The sequence below is a fragment of the Diabrotica virgifera genome, chromosome 2, assembly GCF_917563875.1.
Source record: "Diabrotica virgifera virgifera chromosome 2, PGI_DIABVI_V3a".
Classification (NCBI taxonomy): domain Eukaryota; kingdom Metazoa; phylum Arthropoda; class Insecta; order Coleoptera; family Chrysomelidae; genus Diabrotica; species Diabrotica virgifera.
The window spans coordinates 88,881,800-88,897,488 of NC_065444.1; positions in this window are offsets into that span (position 1 = coordinate 88,881,800).

Genomic DNA, 15,689 nt, shown 5'->3' on the forward strand with positions numbered 1-15,689 from the left:
AGACTTAAACTCTCCGAGCAGAGATTAAACTCTCATGCAAAAATCAGACCGCTATTTATCACCTGTCATAATTCCTGTCATTTGACATATTCTACATGTTCCACTCATTAAAACGCCCATTTGTTGATAGATAGCAGTCTGATTTTTGCATGAGAGTTTAATCTCGGTTCGGAGAGTTTAAGTCTGTTCTGTCGGACAAAATACATGTGCCGTTTTCGTAGTGTGACCGTTCCAAATTTTTAACATGTTCCACAATTAAAAATGCCCCTGTTCCAGTGTTCCCATTTATCAAAGTTTATCCGACTAGACACCCTTAAGCTATTAACAAATTTTCAGCTTGCTATTAATCAACTTTGTTTTCATACGCGGGATCCAGACCTATAAACTCTTTCAAATATTTCTAGCTTCTTAATAGTAGGTTCGCTAACGGTAAAATATTGCAAAACCTCTAAATTTTAAAGAACTGCTTGGATTGATATGAAATTTGCCATACACATAGCTATCAAGTCAAAAGAAAAAGTGATATTGTGCCGATGCGTGCTTTTCCTCTGGATGTGAATTTCACCCCTTCTCGGAGGTGAAATATAAAGCACTTTTTTGGGAAAACTCATTACAACTTTTGAACGTGTTTAAAAAAAAGCTTTATTTTTGTGTTATAAAAAAAATTTCTAGTATCCAAAATTACGCTCAAAATAAAAATGGTCCCTTATTTTTTGGAAAATAATCGGAAAAATCACCCCTTAATAGCATGTCAAATGAACTTATTAGTTACCACTTCACAAACAAGTTGCTTTACTCATGTATGTATTGTTTATACGATCTCTAAGTTTTATTTGTTCAAAGACTTTATTTTTAAAAGGGCTGTAGCTGAAAGAGCTGGAACGAGTCACTAATCATGAGTGTATGCAAATTAGAAACACCAAATCTTAACGCCCTAATTTTAATTTTTATCTGGCAGAAAAACAAAAAAAAAATAAAAAATATTGAGAAGAGCAACGCCGACTTTTTTTACTGCATGAGATTTTTGGTATCTTTAATGGTAGGGCAGCAAAGTATGCTAAATGTGCAGTCACTCGAGCACTTTGGGGACCTATTGGCTTATGAAGAGAAGAGAAAGTTTTCCATTTCATTGGGGACTTGTCCATTTTTAATTTATTTTTTCATTTTCAACAATCGTTTTTTTAGATTATAGCGACATCTATCCATAATCCGAAAAAATGTTTTAAATAAAAGTTACTTATTTTTACGTAAGGAATCCAATAAAAAATAGGGGCTCCCATTTAAGATTTTAAAGTACTCCCCCACCCCACCTCCGTGGGGGTCGTGTTTGGTGCCATTCGATAAATTTTTCGAAAATATTGAATAAGTGTATTTTTCAGTTTTTCGATCTAATGTTCATTTTGCGAAATATCGCGGGATTCGTATTTTAAACATTAAATTTACCCCCCACCCCTCTCCGTGGTAGGTCGTGTTTGGTATCATTCGATAGATTTTTGAAAAATATTGAGTACGTATTTTTTAATTTTTCGATCTGATATTCATATCTCGAAATATTCGCTTTTATCTTGTGAAACTTTGGGACTCACCCATTTCCTTACGCTACGCCCAAATCGTCAGATTTTTGAAATATACACTGTTTTGCATGTACCTAACTTACCTTATCTCAATCTGACGATTTCGAGTTTGTCTAAGGATAGATTTTTTTTCGGCCCCCTCTTAACCCCCTTGCATTAAGAGCCAATATATGGCAGAGGTGCATTTTCAGGTTTCTCCCCACGTAATAATCTGACGCGCTAGAGTAACTGCAAAAATCCACGCTTGGGCTCCTCTACCATAATAATTTTTAAGTTATTTTGAAAATAAATTAAAAATTTTACTTTAAAAGCCACTTTTTTCAAAACTAAGCACTTTAAATCGATGAAACTTACAGATCATATAAACACAACATAAGTAAAGCAACTTGTGAAGCTGTAACGATTAATTTCATTATTGCTAATTAATAGAGAGCGGAATATATGCAACACAACATTACCAAAATATGCGCATATATATGCATTACTTTTACTACAAATATGCATGTATTTTTTCTAAATTTGTCTAAATATGCAAATGCATATTAACCCGGGAGTAGTCGCGCTCAATTCTGTAACGTCGATAGTCGCGTGTGAGATTCTATCTCAAAATACGAATTTAAAACAAATTTTTACTTTGTACTATTTTTATCTACTTTTTATATTGAAAATATATATTTCTAACAATTTTATTAAAAAAACCTGTGTTAACGGCCACCTGACAATATCGGCCACCTGTCCAAACGGTCAGTTTAAAAATTTCCCAAACCAATTATATGTAGACTACAAAAACTGGCAATACCGTCCACCTTTCTATATCGGCCAATAGTTCTTTCATTTTTAGTGGCCGTTACTGACAAATTTTACTGTACAGTAAAACCTGTGTTAACGGCCACCTGCCAACATCGGCCACCTGTCCTACCCGCCAGTTTAAAATTTTCCCAAACCAATTGTATGTAGACTACAAAAACTGGCAATAGCGGCCACCTTTCTAAATCGGCCAATAGTTCTTTCATTTTTAGTGGCCGTTACTGACAGGTTTTACTGTATTACGAAAAAGGATAAAATGTGAGATTCTATCTAACGGCGCGACTACTCGCGGGTTAAAGCTAATTGGCTCTCCCCAAAGTCATAAATTACACAAAAAGAAGAAGAAAAAAAATTCCTACGCATTACTACACCCTTCCTCGAGGCACTTACGAAATTTTTTCAAAATTGAAAAATTTTTCATCAAGTTATCGCGAAAAAGGATAAAAATTGAGATTCTATCTCACCGCGCGACTACTCGCGGGTTAAAAATACTCAAAAATAAAACAATATATTAAATATAAACATTTATGTTTAAAAAATTCAACCTACATTTATGTTTAAAAAATTCAACCTACATTTATGTTTAATATATATTTATTTTTCACATAAAAACAAATGAAATGACACACAAAAGCTGATATTATAATTAAATTAAGAATCTAAATTATAGTATGAATTTATAATCAAATATTTTTCAAAATCTTCAACTAGCAACTTTTGCCTTCTATCACTAAAAACGTGTTTGGACACAAAAAAAGTTCGTTCTACATCTACTGATGTTATAGGCAATGACAATGATATAGACAATATTTTAATTTAGGCAGTAAACTAATTTGCCAAGTCGTCAGATCTTCAGAAAAGTTGCCTTTAAAAATACGTACAACTTTCCTCAAACAATCGAAGCCCTCATTTTTTTCTAAAACATTTTTTAATTTATTTCTAATTGTAATCCCTGTATTTCCGGGAATTTTTTGACAATGAGCAGAAAATGTGTTAACAAGATCAACCGAATCACTTAATTGTAAATTCCTTTGTTCTAATGACTTTATTAGATCTGGTAAAAAACTAAAATTAACTTTTATGAACATAAGTACTTTAGCAATTTGTACGTTACTTAAAAGTTCTTATATAATATAAATATAAGAAGAAATATAAGAATAAAAACACTCTTTCCAGAAAAATTTCTTTTGTGGGACATGATGCTTTTGTTTCTCAGTTCCTCATTTAAAAAATATGTGAAAGTGAATGTAACTTACGATTTTGGAACAGGCCTTGCAAAATACTTTGTCTCCACTTAGCTTTAACTCGGGAAAACACTTTATCCAAACTTTTTTTTGATGGTAGATATATTTAAATTTAATATATACCAATCACTTCAAAAACACTAAATACGATACAACGTTTACTTTAAACAAATGTTGGCCGGAAACTGACAAAATAAATCTTAGACCCTTAAAAGCAGGTAGGTACCTACGACTTGCTACGCTAATAAAATAATATTTTTCTGGGAACACCCATAATTGTTAAATTCAGGTAGTAATGGGAAAGTCCAGATAGATAATAATGAGCGATAGATAGATAAATAACAAGCTCGTTCATATCGAAGTTATAAAATTCCAACTAAGAGAGGAAAATTTTAAACTTTTATATAATTTATTTTTAAAATATGCAAAATAAATCGTGTATATGCATCTATATGCACTTTGCATATATTCCGCTCTCTACTAATTAAGAAGTAGATTTCCCGATTTTTTTGCCAAAACAAAAGGGACCAACTATACTTTGCGCGTAACTTGCTTACATTTGATGCTAGAAACTTTTTTATGAAAACGGAACTAAAGCTTTTTACATCGGTCAAACTGGCAGAACTTTTGACAAACGGATAGCAGAACACAAAAGGGCTTTCAACAATAGAAAAACAGACACTTCTACATACGCACTTCACCTTCTAGATCATAATCATTCTTTCAATGGAGAGTTTCAAATTCTACATATTCAAAATAAAGGCCTTAAGCTATCACTTTTAGAATCAATGGAAATTAATAAATTGAAAAATACAGATATAATTCTGAATGACCACCTCGAGACAAACAGCTCCCCACTCCTCAACCTCTTCAGTTAAAGACTTAAAAAGGCAAACCCATTGTAAAATATATCACTTGAGAAAGGCACTTTGCCGAAACAGCTGTAGTAATAACATAGTTGTAATAAATTTTGTGGAAGTATAAAAAACAAACGTTTTTCAGTGTTTTATTGTGAGAGAAATAAAGCTTTTTTTAAACACTTTAAAAAATTGTTATGAGTTTTCCCCAAAAACTACTTGATTTTTTGGATATTTCATGTTGAAATATTCTATTTGGAATTTCACGAAAATGAACCTAATAAACCGCTCTAGTGTAAAGTTAGCCAAATGTCGCTTGGTCATTTTTGCCTTTCAGCCGTCGATTAAATTGACCTACTTTCAAGACTTTAAACTAGGGAAAATCCCCTTAATGCCTTAAATAAACTGCATTTTTAAAGTTGGTGAACGTTACGGAAAAATCTGAAAAAAATTAAAATATTGTTTTTGACAAAATACATCAAATAGAAAAAATTAGACCTACAGCCATCTCCAAAAAAGAGTTATATTATGCTTTTTCCAAAAAAAAAATAATTTTTTTTGAGGTTATGTATACTCAACCTACGGATCTATAAAAAATATACATGTTTTGAAAAAAACCTCAACTACGCCTGTAAATTTTCTGAAATTTAAAAACTGATTGCATCCCACCTAAAAAAAAATAAAAACGAAAAAGGAAGTTTTTGATCATGGGGGAAGAGGGAAGGGGTGGTGGGTTAAAATTACGCTGAGCCTTATTTTTTAATCACATATAACTTAAGAAGATGAAAAAAAATTCTGGAAGTGAGGGAGGGAAGCTTTTAATTTATTTATACCGTCTATAAGTGGAAAGTTTGATGCGCCACTGTCGACGCATGTCCCACTAAAAAGTGACGGGACAGTGTTCATACGTTTTCTTTCGCGATCTACTATTTAAGTTATAGGCTCTAATCTTGCTTAAAACGATTAGAAAATGTCACCTATACCGACTCATAGTCTACAAAGTATCTTCTAAAAAATATTTTGTTCGAAGTGAAAAAATTGATTGTTTGATTTTTTTTTTGAAGTGAAAACTTCTTTAGGGACGTTGTGCGATTTTTGAATAGGGGAAAAAACATTGAATTCGCGACCGTCATCGCGACCGTCATTGCGACCGTCATCGCTTATTGTAACGTATCTGAAGGTAATATCGCCAAGCTAAGGTTTAGAATTTTTTTGTTGGATAGTGGGTCATATTAAAAAATATGTCACAACTTGAGCTGTTCAATGAACTACTTGAAATTAAGTAGAATCTACTAAAAAAATAATTTGGGTATTTCTACACATTTACTGGACAATTTAAAAAAAAAGTCATCTTTGGCGATATTTCCAACCCCTGTTGGCAATATCGCCAACCTATTATTTCGAATGCAATACGGTCTAACAATTGAACATTATACTTCAAAATGATATATTTGCTGAATAATAACAATAAGTAAGTATTTAAGAACAATAACATTTTTGTACCATAATCTGGAGTGGTTAGCATATCTGAAAATGAAGTGTCATGCTTTTCTTCATCTGATGTTTCCATCTCACTTAACTCTATATCATCAGAATCACTGTTGCTTGTCTATGACTCTACGGCAGAGCGCTTTTTAATTTTTCCAACCTTCGACGTATCTGGAGAAAGCTGCCAAGGCAACCAAAACTCCAAGAAGGGATGGTAACGCCAGGGCGTTATTACCATCCATTGGACTTGGCGATATTACCGACATGCACATAAATTGTTTGTAATTTGGTTTTCGAAGATAAGCAAAACTATCTAAAAAATCTGAATGCATCATTTTATTGCTTAGGAAACAAAGTACAAATTACTGAAATCAAATAATATTACTCATCGATAACGCCGCTCCAATCTAATGAACACAAAAGATGTAAAATTATAAACGGTACTCGTTCTACACCGACTACTGATATTCAACTGTCATAAACACAGCTGACAAATCTAAGGTCATCGCAAACATGATCACGTGATTTAGAATACTATGAGGAACATATCCATGTTGCCATTTATTATTTAGCAAACGTACTTTCTGAGAAATCACGAGTTGGCGATATTACCAACCTGGCGTTATTACCTGCACATACCTTATATATTATTTGTATGTATATATAACTTGTATAGAAGTATTTAAATTTAAAATAAATGTCAAACCTATTTTGGGATGGGGAAAAAAGATTTATTTCGCTACCGTCATCGTGACCGTCATCTCTTCGGCGAAATAAATTTGTATGTATCTACAGGGTGAGGCAAATAAAGGGCCTATTAGAAATATCTCGAGAACTAAAGGCAACAAAATTATGAAAATTGGAATAAAGGGGTTTTGAAGGATGATATATTAAATGAAAATATTTTCATCTCTTTGCAACTTCCGGTTATACCGGAAGTTGCTTACACCTTCGTTTTTTTAAATGGGACACCCTGTATATTTTTACATTTTTGGATTCTCTTCGATGTCTTCTTTCTTAAAATATGTGGTTTTGTAATATTATACAGGGTATTTTAAAAGATAATTACGTTTTTTATTAATTTCGTAGCAATATTCACACCCTGTAGAATTGTAATAGTGTGACATCTAAAACTCTACTTACCTTCAAGTGATTTTTAATATACTCTACTATTGTTAATTATCATTAATATAGCTAAATTTTTAATTTTAGTATACAGGGTTGGTCGAAACCCGGAATGAGTATTTTCTGAGTTTTCTTAAATGGAACACCCTGTATTCTAGTATTGTAATGAAATGATATTTTATGGTACTTTTTTATTTCTTAAGCATTCCCTATACCTAACTGCTTTAATTTGTGCTTAATTGTTAATCGTACCAACAATCTTAACTACGTAGGTATTTTGATAGCTAAACCATTATTGGTAATTTTAAGGACCAGTCTGGATTAATATGTATTTATTTCTTAAAAATTATTTGGGATTGAGTATTTTTACGGCCAAACTAATAAAATTTTACGTATTTTTTGTTGCAATTAATGTTTAGATTCAATCACCAATAACTCACAAATTAAAGCAGTTAGGTATAGGGAATGCTTAAGAAATAAAAAAGTACCATACAATATCAATTCATTACAATACTAAAATACAGGGTGTTCCATTTAAGAAAACTCAGAAAATACTCATTCCGTGTTTCGACCAACCCTGTATACTAAAATTAGAAATTTAGCTATACTAATGATTCTTAACAATAGTAGAGTATATTAAAAATCATTTGAACGTAAGTAGAGTTTTAGATGTCAAACTACTACAATTCTACAGGGTGTGAATATTGCTACGAAATTAATAAAAAAAAGAATGTGTGTGTACTTTGTACGCACGTAAGAAGTTATACTTCTATTATATGATTTAAACGAAATTAATATACTTTTTATTTATATTTTGTTTAAATATTAAACTAATTTATACTTACTACTTCTCAAACATTTTTATTAGAACAGTGCCAAAAATTAAAATAATAAAAGAATAAAACACACACAAACACATTAAACAAGCCACAAATGATGTCTGAACATTAATTGTCGAAAATTTTTTTAACTAAATACGTATTTTCTGAAAATACAATTATATAATAAATATACTTACAATCATAAAATGTATTAAAAAAAACAAAAAAGAAAGTTTCTATTGGGACTCGAACCAGCGCTGATAAGAGCGGTTGGTATTGGAATTCATTCGCCTTCTCCGCTTAGCCACGGACACTATGTGTCATTATTTAGGAAGATCGACTAACTAAACGGATTAAACTTGTGATATTTTGATATTTTGAAAATTGATCAAATTATTTTAATTTTGAATTGAAATGATTTAGAATTGAAAAAATACAACAAAACATAGAGTAAAAAAACAATATATTGATAGAAATTTTGATGGTAATCAAATTATATAAATAAAAGTATTACATACTATGTATTTTGGCAGATCAAATAGGCAGGTTTATACCCATGATACATTAACAATTATTACGTACCTGTTGCTTTTAAAAACTATTTAAAAGTCACTACAATATTATAAACTTTTTTGTTTCTGTCCTCACAACAATAAAACTAATATATTATACATTTGTTTACCTTTACCTTTACCTCCAAACCACAGCTGCCATATCGGATAATTTTTGACATGTCATTTGAACATCCAATCAGAACAAAGTTATAATGCGCATGCGCCGGGCTGATAGGTTTTAACATATAAAAAAATCACCCTCTATCGCCGGTAAAGAAGTATAACTTCAAAAACGTAATTATCTTTTAAAATACCCTGTATAATATTACAAAACCTCATATTTTAAGAAAGAAGACATCGAAGAGAATCCAAAAATGTAAAAATATACAGGGTGTCCCATTTAAAAAAATGAAGTTATAAGCAACTTCCGGTATAACCGGAAGTTGCAAAGAGATGAAAATATTTTCATTTAATAGATCATCCTTCAAAACCCCTTTATTCCAATTTTCATGATTCTGCTGCCTTTAGTTCTCGAGATATTTCTAATAGGCCAGTTATCTGCCTCACCCTATATATTATGTGTATGTGTACATAAATTTTATAGAAGTATTTAAATTTAAAATAAATGAAAATCATATTTTTGGATGGGGAAAAAAGATTTTTTCACGACCGTCATCGTGACCGTTATCTCCTCGACGAAATAAATTTTGTACGTATATTTATTGAATTGAAAACTTCTTTAGGGACGTTGTGCTCTTTTTGAATGGGAAAATGTATTAAATTGGAGACCGTCAACGCGACATTCATCGCTTCGAAGAAATATATTTTTGAAGTGAAAACTTCTTGAGGGACGTTGTGCACTTTTGGATGGGGAAAAATATTAAATTAGCGACCGTCATCGTTTCGACGAAATAAATTTTTGAAGTGAAAATTTCTTTAGGGACGTTTTGCACTTTTTAGATGAGAGTTAGCGACCGTCATCGCGACCGTCATCGCTTCGAAGAAATAAATTTTTGAAGTGAAAATTCTTGAGGGATGTTGTGCACTTTTTGGATGGAGAAGAAGTATTAAATTAGCGACCGTCATCGCTTCGGCGAAATAAACTTTTTAAGTAAAAACTTCTGAAGGGACGTTGTGCACTTTTTGGTTGGGGAAAAATTATTAAATTAGCGACGGTCATCTCTTCGACGAAATAAATCTTTGAAGTAGGTAAAAACTTCTTTAGGAACGTTGTGCACTTTTTGGATGGAAAAAAGTATTAAATTAGCGACCGTCATCGCTGCGATGGAATCGATTTTTGAAGTGAAAACTTCTTGAGGGACATTGTGCGCTTTTTGGATGAGAAAAAATTATTAAATTAGTGATAGTCATCGCTTCACTGAAATACATTTTTGAAGTAAAAACTTCTTGAGGGACGTTGTGCACTTTTTGGATGGGAAAAAATTATTAAACTAGCGACCGTCATCGCTTTGACGAAATAAATTTTTGAAGTGAAAAGTTCTTTAGGGACGTTGTGCACTTTTTGGATGGGGGAAAAGTATTAAATTAGCGACCGTCATCGCTTCAACGAAATAGATCTTTGAAGTAAAGACTTCATTAGGGACGTTGTGCACTTTTTGGATGGGAAAAATAATAAATTAACGACCGTGACGGCGACCATCATCGCTTCGACGAAATAAATATTTGAAGGGAAAACTTCTTGAGGGACGTTGTGCACTTTTTGGATGGGGAAGAAGTATTTAATTAGCCACTTCGACGAAATAATTCTTTGAATTAAAATTTCTTTAGGGGGTTGTGCACTTTTTGGATGGGAAAAAGTATTAAAATAGCGACCGTCATCGCGACCATCATGGCTTCGACGAAATAAATATTTGAAGTGAAAATTTCTTTAGGAACGTTGTGCACTTTTTGGATGGGAAAAGTATTAAACTAACAAACTGACCATCATCGCATCGACGAAATAAATATTTGAAGTGAAAACTTCTTGAGGGACGTTGTGCACTTTTTGAATGGGGAAAAAGTATTAAATTAGGGAACGTCATCGCTTCGACGAAATAAATTTTTGAATTGAAAATTTCTTTAGGGACGTTGTGCACTTCTTGGATTGGGAAAAAGTATTGAATTTGCGGCCGTCATCACTTCGCTTAAATACATTTTGTGCGTATACCTATAAATTATTTGCATGTATACATAAATAGCATAGGGCTTACGCATCGCGTATATGATATAGTTATAGAGTTATAGCACTTCTTTTTGGATGGGGAAAAAGCATTGAGCTCGTAATTTATTTACTATAAGAAGTTTTCACTTCTGTCGGCAGTCCCACGAGTGCCTTCAATTTTTTTAATATTATCCAAGCCAGACAATTTTCCGACCGCGGTACCGTCTGGCCCCTTATGGATATGTTATAAGGACCTCTTTTTGAGTAAATTTGTGCAACAAAAAACAATCGGAACAATTTACTTAACGGGAGCGAGCATACAGCTTGGACTAATAGAGAAGTCAAGACACTATCCCTTACCGACGGCAAAATGTAATCTACTTTTAAGGTACAAAAATCTATTTTATAAATCGAAATATTCTACATAATATCTTGATAGTAATATTTTTGTATACGAGGTATCCGAGATATCTTTTCAAACAACTGAATTTTTTTGAAGTAATTTTACCCATTTCAAATTCATTAGATGAGTAGTTTTAAGATTTTTCCGCGTTACACTTTTCTTTTTTCTTTCTTTACTCTTTTATCTTTTTTTCAGTATATTTTATATAGAGCCGGTCTCAACTTAAGTCTGCACAAAGTAGGAGTTTTTCAGCACTCCACAAAAGACAGACTGAGCTAATAAGTGGGCATGCGCCGATAAAATTCTCCAAATAAGCAACTGCGGATAAACTGACAACATGGTACCTATAGTGCAAAATCTGTGCCACTACTAATTTCAACTCTAGAGAAGAATAACCTCTCAGAATCATATATTGTAACGATACGAAAACACCTCATATTTTTTATTTTTATCTTTTGCAAAAAAACAATATTTTCCATTTTACCCTGTATATGTTACGATTCATATAGCCATTATAGATATGCGTCTTTTAGTATTGTGACATAATGTATTCTACGCCTCGAGTTTTCGTTATAGTGAATTAATGCGTTTGTTTTTTTACTCATCCTGAAGAACACCTGATTAAGGCTTAATTTATTTTCTGATGATTTAAGAAGAGGCGAATCTATCTGTTTATTTGAAGTTGTTTAGGAAGTCAAGTCTGTTTATAATATTGAAAAGGACTTATGGGTATATAAAGTATAAGGGACTATGTAAAGTATAAAGGACTTATGGGTATGTGTTTGTGTTTCTTTTAATTAAATGTGTCGCATTTGGAATGAATAATTAGCTACCTTGTGTTTGTTTTATTGGCTTTAGGATTAGACCATGCGGCCAGAAACAAAGTAAATAGTACATACATAAACATAATATATCTTATCTAAACTATCTAATTACTAATCTAAGTTAAGGTTATCTAAGTCTGACCGACCTTTTTGTTAAGAATATATATATAACAAACATTTTATTTTCAAAGTGAATTTTTGCTAAATTAATCTTAATAAAAATTTTGGGATAAGGACAAGGGTCACACTTTTCTCAGTCGAGGGTTTTTCTTTTTTCTTAATAATTATTGATTACCTATATACCCACCCCACACGGTAAGGCAGGCATGTAGGCAATCAAAAGGAAAGACATTTAAGGTTACAAGCCTAATCTAGTCATTCTATAACTTAATTTTACAGTCATATAGGAAAAATAAAATAAAATCAAAAATACGTTTATCACTCAGTGCCAAAAGATACGTAACATTATAGGGACCGTAAACGTTTAAACTTCTTAAATTTTTTGTAAGAATGTCCGACTGATGTGTGTTCTTCTTACAATTAAAAAATATAAGATCCAAGTCCGCTGTTTCATTGCAAATATCACAAAGATTGTTAACAGTTATTTTTATTTTGTATAAATGTGCCGGATAGCAAGCATGTCCAAATTTCATCCGAGATATGGTTGTTATGGAACTTCTTTACCTTGTGTTAAGCCGAAATGGAATTGATTCATCTAATTGCGACGTATAAACACCAAAAACCTTAAAGATCTTATCGTTTATTTTTCTAACTAATGATTATAATTTATTGGCATCTTATCACAGAGTAGTGTATTGGTTTTTGATTTGTCAAATATTTTGCCACGAAAAGGAAGCAGCGTTCTATAACTTTTCTTTGATTGGTTAAAGGATCATGAGATGAGAACTGGGGGAGGAACGTGCTTTTTTGGGTCGGAAGCGATGGATAGGAGCTTAAAAAAATCACTATCGATCAGACGACCAAGTGAATAGGTCGATTCTTAGTTAACTGTGCAGTGTCTGGTGTGATGTCATCCTTTTCAGCCCGCATAATATGTTGCATTTAGGTGCAATAGATTGTGGATCAGCCAACGATGTAAAGAGGTCGAACTTCTAACTGTGTAATGTCCGGTGGATGTCATCTTAAAACACCGGGAATAGTTTGCATTGAGATGCAATTATGAAGATCATCGATCTGGCTACAGCGTTTGATGGTCGATAGTCAATGGCTTTTATTTCGGTGTAGAAAACACCTTTTGTTCTTTTGGAACGCAGTTCATGGTTAATTAAATATCTCATCTCAAGCAGTTCTTATTAATAACCGTAGTAATATGAAGTCGTTTTTTTTGTTACAAGTTAAGTTACTACAACATCGCTGAACTTTCCAAACTACATATTATGTACTACTGTGTAGTCTGTATACTCGAAAAATTGTACCATCAGTAGTGTATTTTTGTGATACCCAGTGAAGTGAAAAGTGACCGTAATATCTGGACTTAGCGTTGGAAGCTGCAGGACATTTTTGCAGAGACACAAAGGTACCAACTTAATATTGTAATTTGTCAGTATTTGTGGATAATACCTCTTACAAAATAATGTAAAACCAGAAAGAGGTCCACATTAATGTCTTTTTTTAATATTTTTTTTTGTTTAATAAATAGTATTCATTTTTAATAATGTTTGCTTGTTACTAATTATCCATCTCCCTTATCTCTGGTCAACTGAGTAAGAAATGATAAGGTAGGTTTTATTTATATTTATTATACTGGGTGTCCCGAAAAGATTGGTCATAAATTATACCACATATTCTGGGGTCAAAAATAGTTCGATTGAACCTAACTTACCTTAGTATAATTGTGCTCGTAAAAAAAGTTACAGCCCTTGTTGAAGTTACAAAATAAAAATCGATTTTTTCAATATATCGAAAACTATTAGAAATTTTTTATTGAAAATGGACATGTATCATTCTTATGACAGGAACATGTCAAAGATGGATTTATGGGGATTTTGTTCCCTTAAACCCCCCAAAATTTTGTGTACGTTCCAATTAATTCATTATTGTGATACCATTAGTTAAACATAACGTTTTTAAAACTTTTTGCCTCCTAGTATTTTTTCGATAAGCCAGTTTTTATCGAGATGCGGCTTATTTTTCAATATATATTTACATAAAAATTTTATGGGGCTTTGTTCCTTTAAACCCCCCAAATGTTTGTGTACGTTTAAATTAAACTATTATTGGTGTACCATTAATTAAACACGGTGTTTTTAAAACTTTTGCCTCTCAGTCTTTTTTTCATAAATCACTTTTTATCGAGATGTAGCTTCTTTTTCAAAATATACATAAAAAATTTAAATTATAAATAAATTTTCAGATTATTAATAGGTCTTTATAATCATACTTAACCATATACAAATATGTGGTGGATTCGAAAAATATTCAAAATATCTCGATAAACACTGGCTTATCGAAAAAGTACTAAGAGGCTAAAAAGTTTTAAAAACATTGTGTTTATTTAGTGTTGCCACAATAATAATTTAATTGGAACGTACACAAAAGTTTGGGCGGTTTAAGGGAACAAAACCCCCATAAAATTTTTATGGGGTGCACAAATTTCACTTTAATTTTTTTATAAGATGTTGCTGCCATAAAAATGCCACATGTCCATTTTTAATAAAAAAATCTCTGAGAGTTTTCGATATGTGAAAAAAAAATCGATTTTCATTTTGTAACTTCAAAGGGCTGTAACTTTTTTTGTGTGCACTATTGTATATAGGTAAGTGAGGTTCAATCAACCTACTTTTTACCCCAGAATTTGTAATATAATTTATGACCAATCTTTTTGGGACACCCTGTATATCTTTATATGAATTTAAATTTATCTTGAAATAATTATTTTTATTTAGGGAATTTTAATTTGTTTGGTTTAATTAAAGAGTTTTTCTTTGTCTTCCCTTTCAAATCTAAAAAACAAAGTGGCGCCCTTTCGGCTTTATATTGATTCATTATTTATTTTTTTGTCCATTCTGTCCTTGTTTAGTAGCTATTTCCCCTTAGCTACTATTTCCTTTAGTCACTATTTCCTTTACTTCAGTAGCTATTTCCCCTTGCTCTAGTAGCAGTTTCCCCTTTCTGTTGTTTTTCTCTATCATTTATCATCTATTTCTCAGCTAATAAGAAAATGTAAAGAACCACACGCACATCTCTAACCGATTCTGAGCAACGGAGCCTTCGTTAATCCCATATGTGTTGACCACTTTTCTTCTTTCCTTTTTATTGCCACAATATACATGTGACAATGAGATGTTTTCTTCTTGTTGTAGTGCTGTTTCTTTTAGTGAAGATTAGCGACTCCACAGCAAATTTTTCTCTGTCCAATGCGGCTCTAAAAAAGATGTTGAATCAAGGCCGGCCCATTGATTTTCTGATATTTCTAAGCTATGAGATCTGGCGCCTACCGGGACCCTGTTTTCGTTCAATCATTCCCTGTATGATCAGTTGCGCATGGTGGTACTTTTCATTTCTCATTATGTGTCCCTCTTGCTTTAAGTCAGTAGGATACACCGTTTTCTAGGAAAATAGATTTCAAAAATTTGTTTTCAGAATTTGAAAAAAATTTTCAAAAAAAAATCTTTAGAAAAACTAAAACTGGTAGGTACGTTTATTTATCTTCCAGAGATCAATCGATTTCATCAATTGTGAATCTCTAGTACCGGTCATATGCGTCCATTTTGGGTGGGTCAACGGTTATTTTATCGCATTTTATTTTGTGTGTTTAATTTTTAAGCATTTTCGACACAAGATTATTAAATTATGATATAATATTCTAAT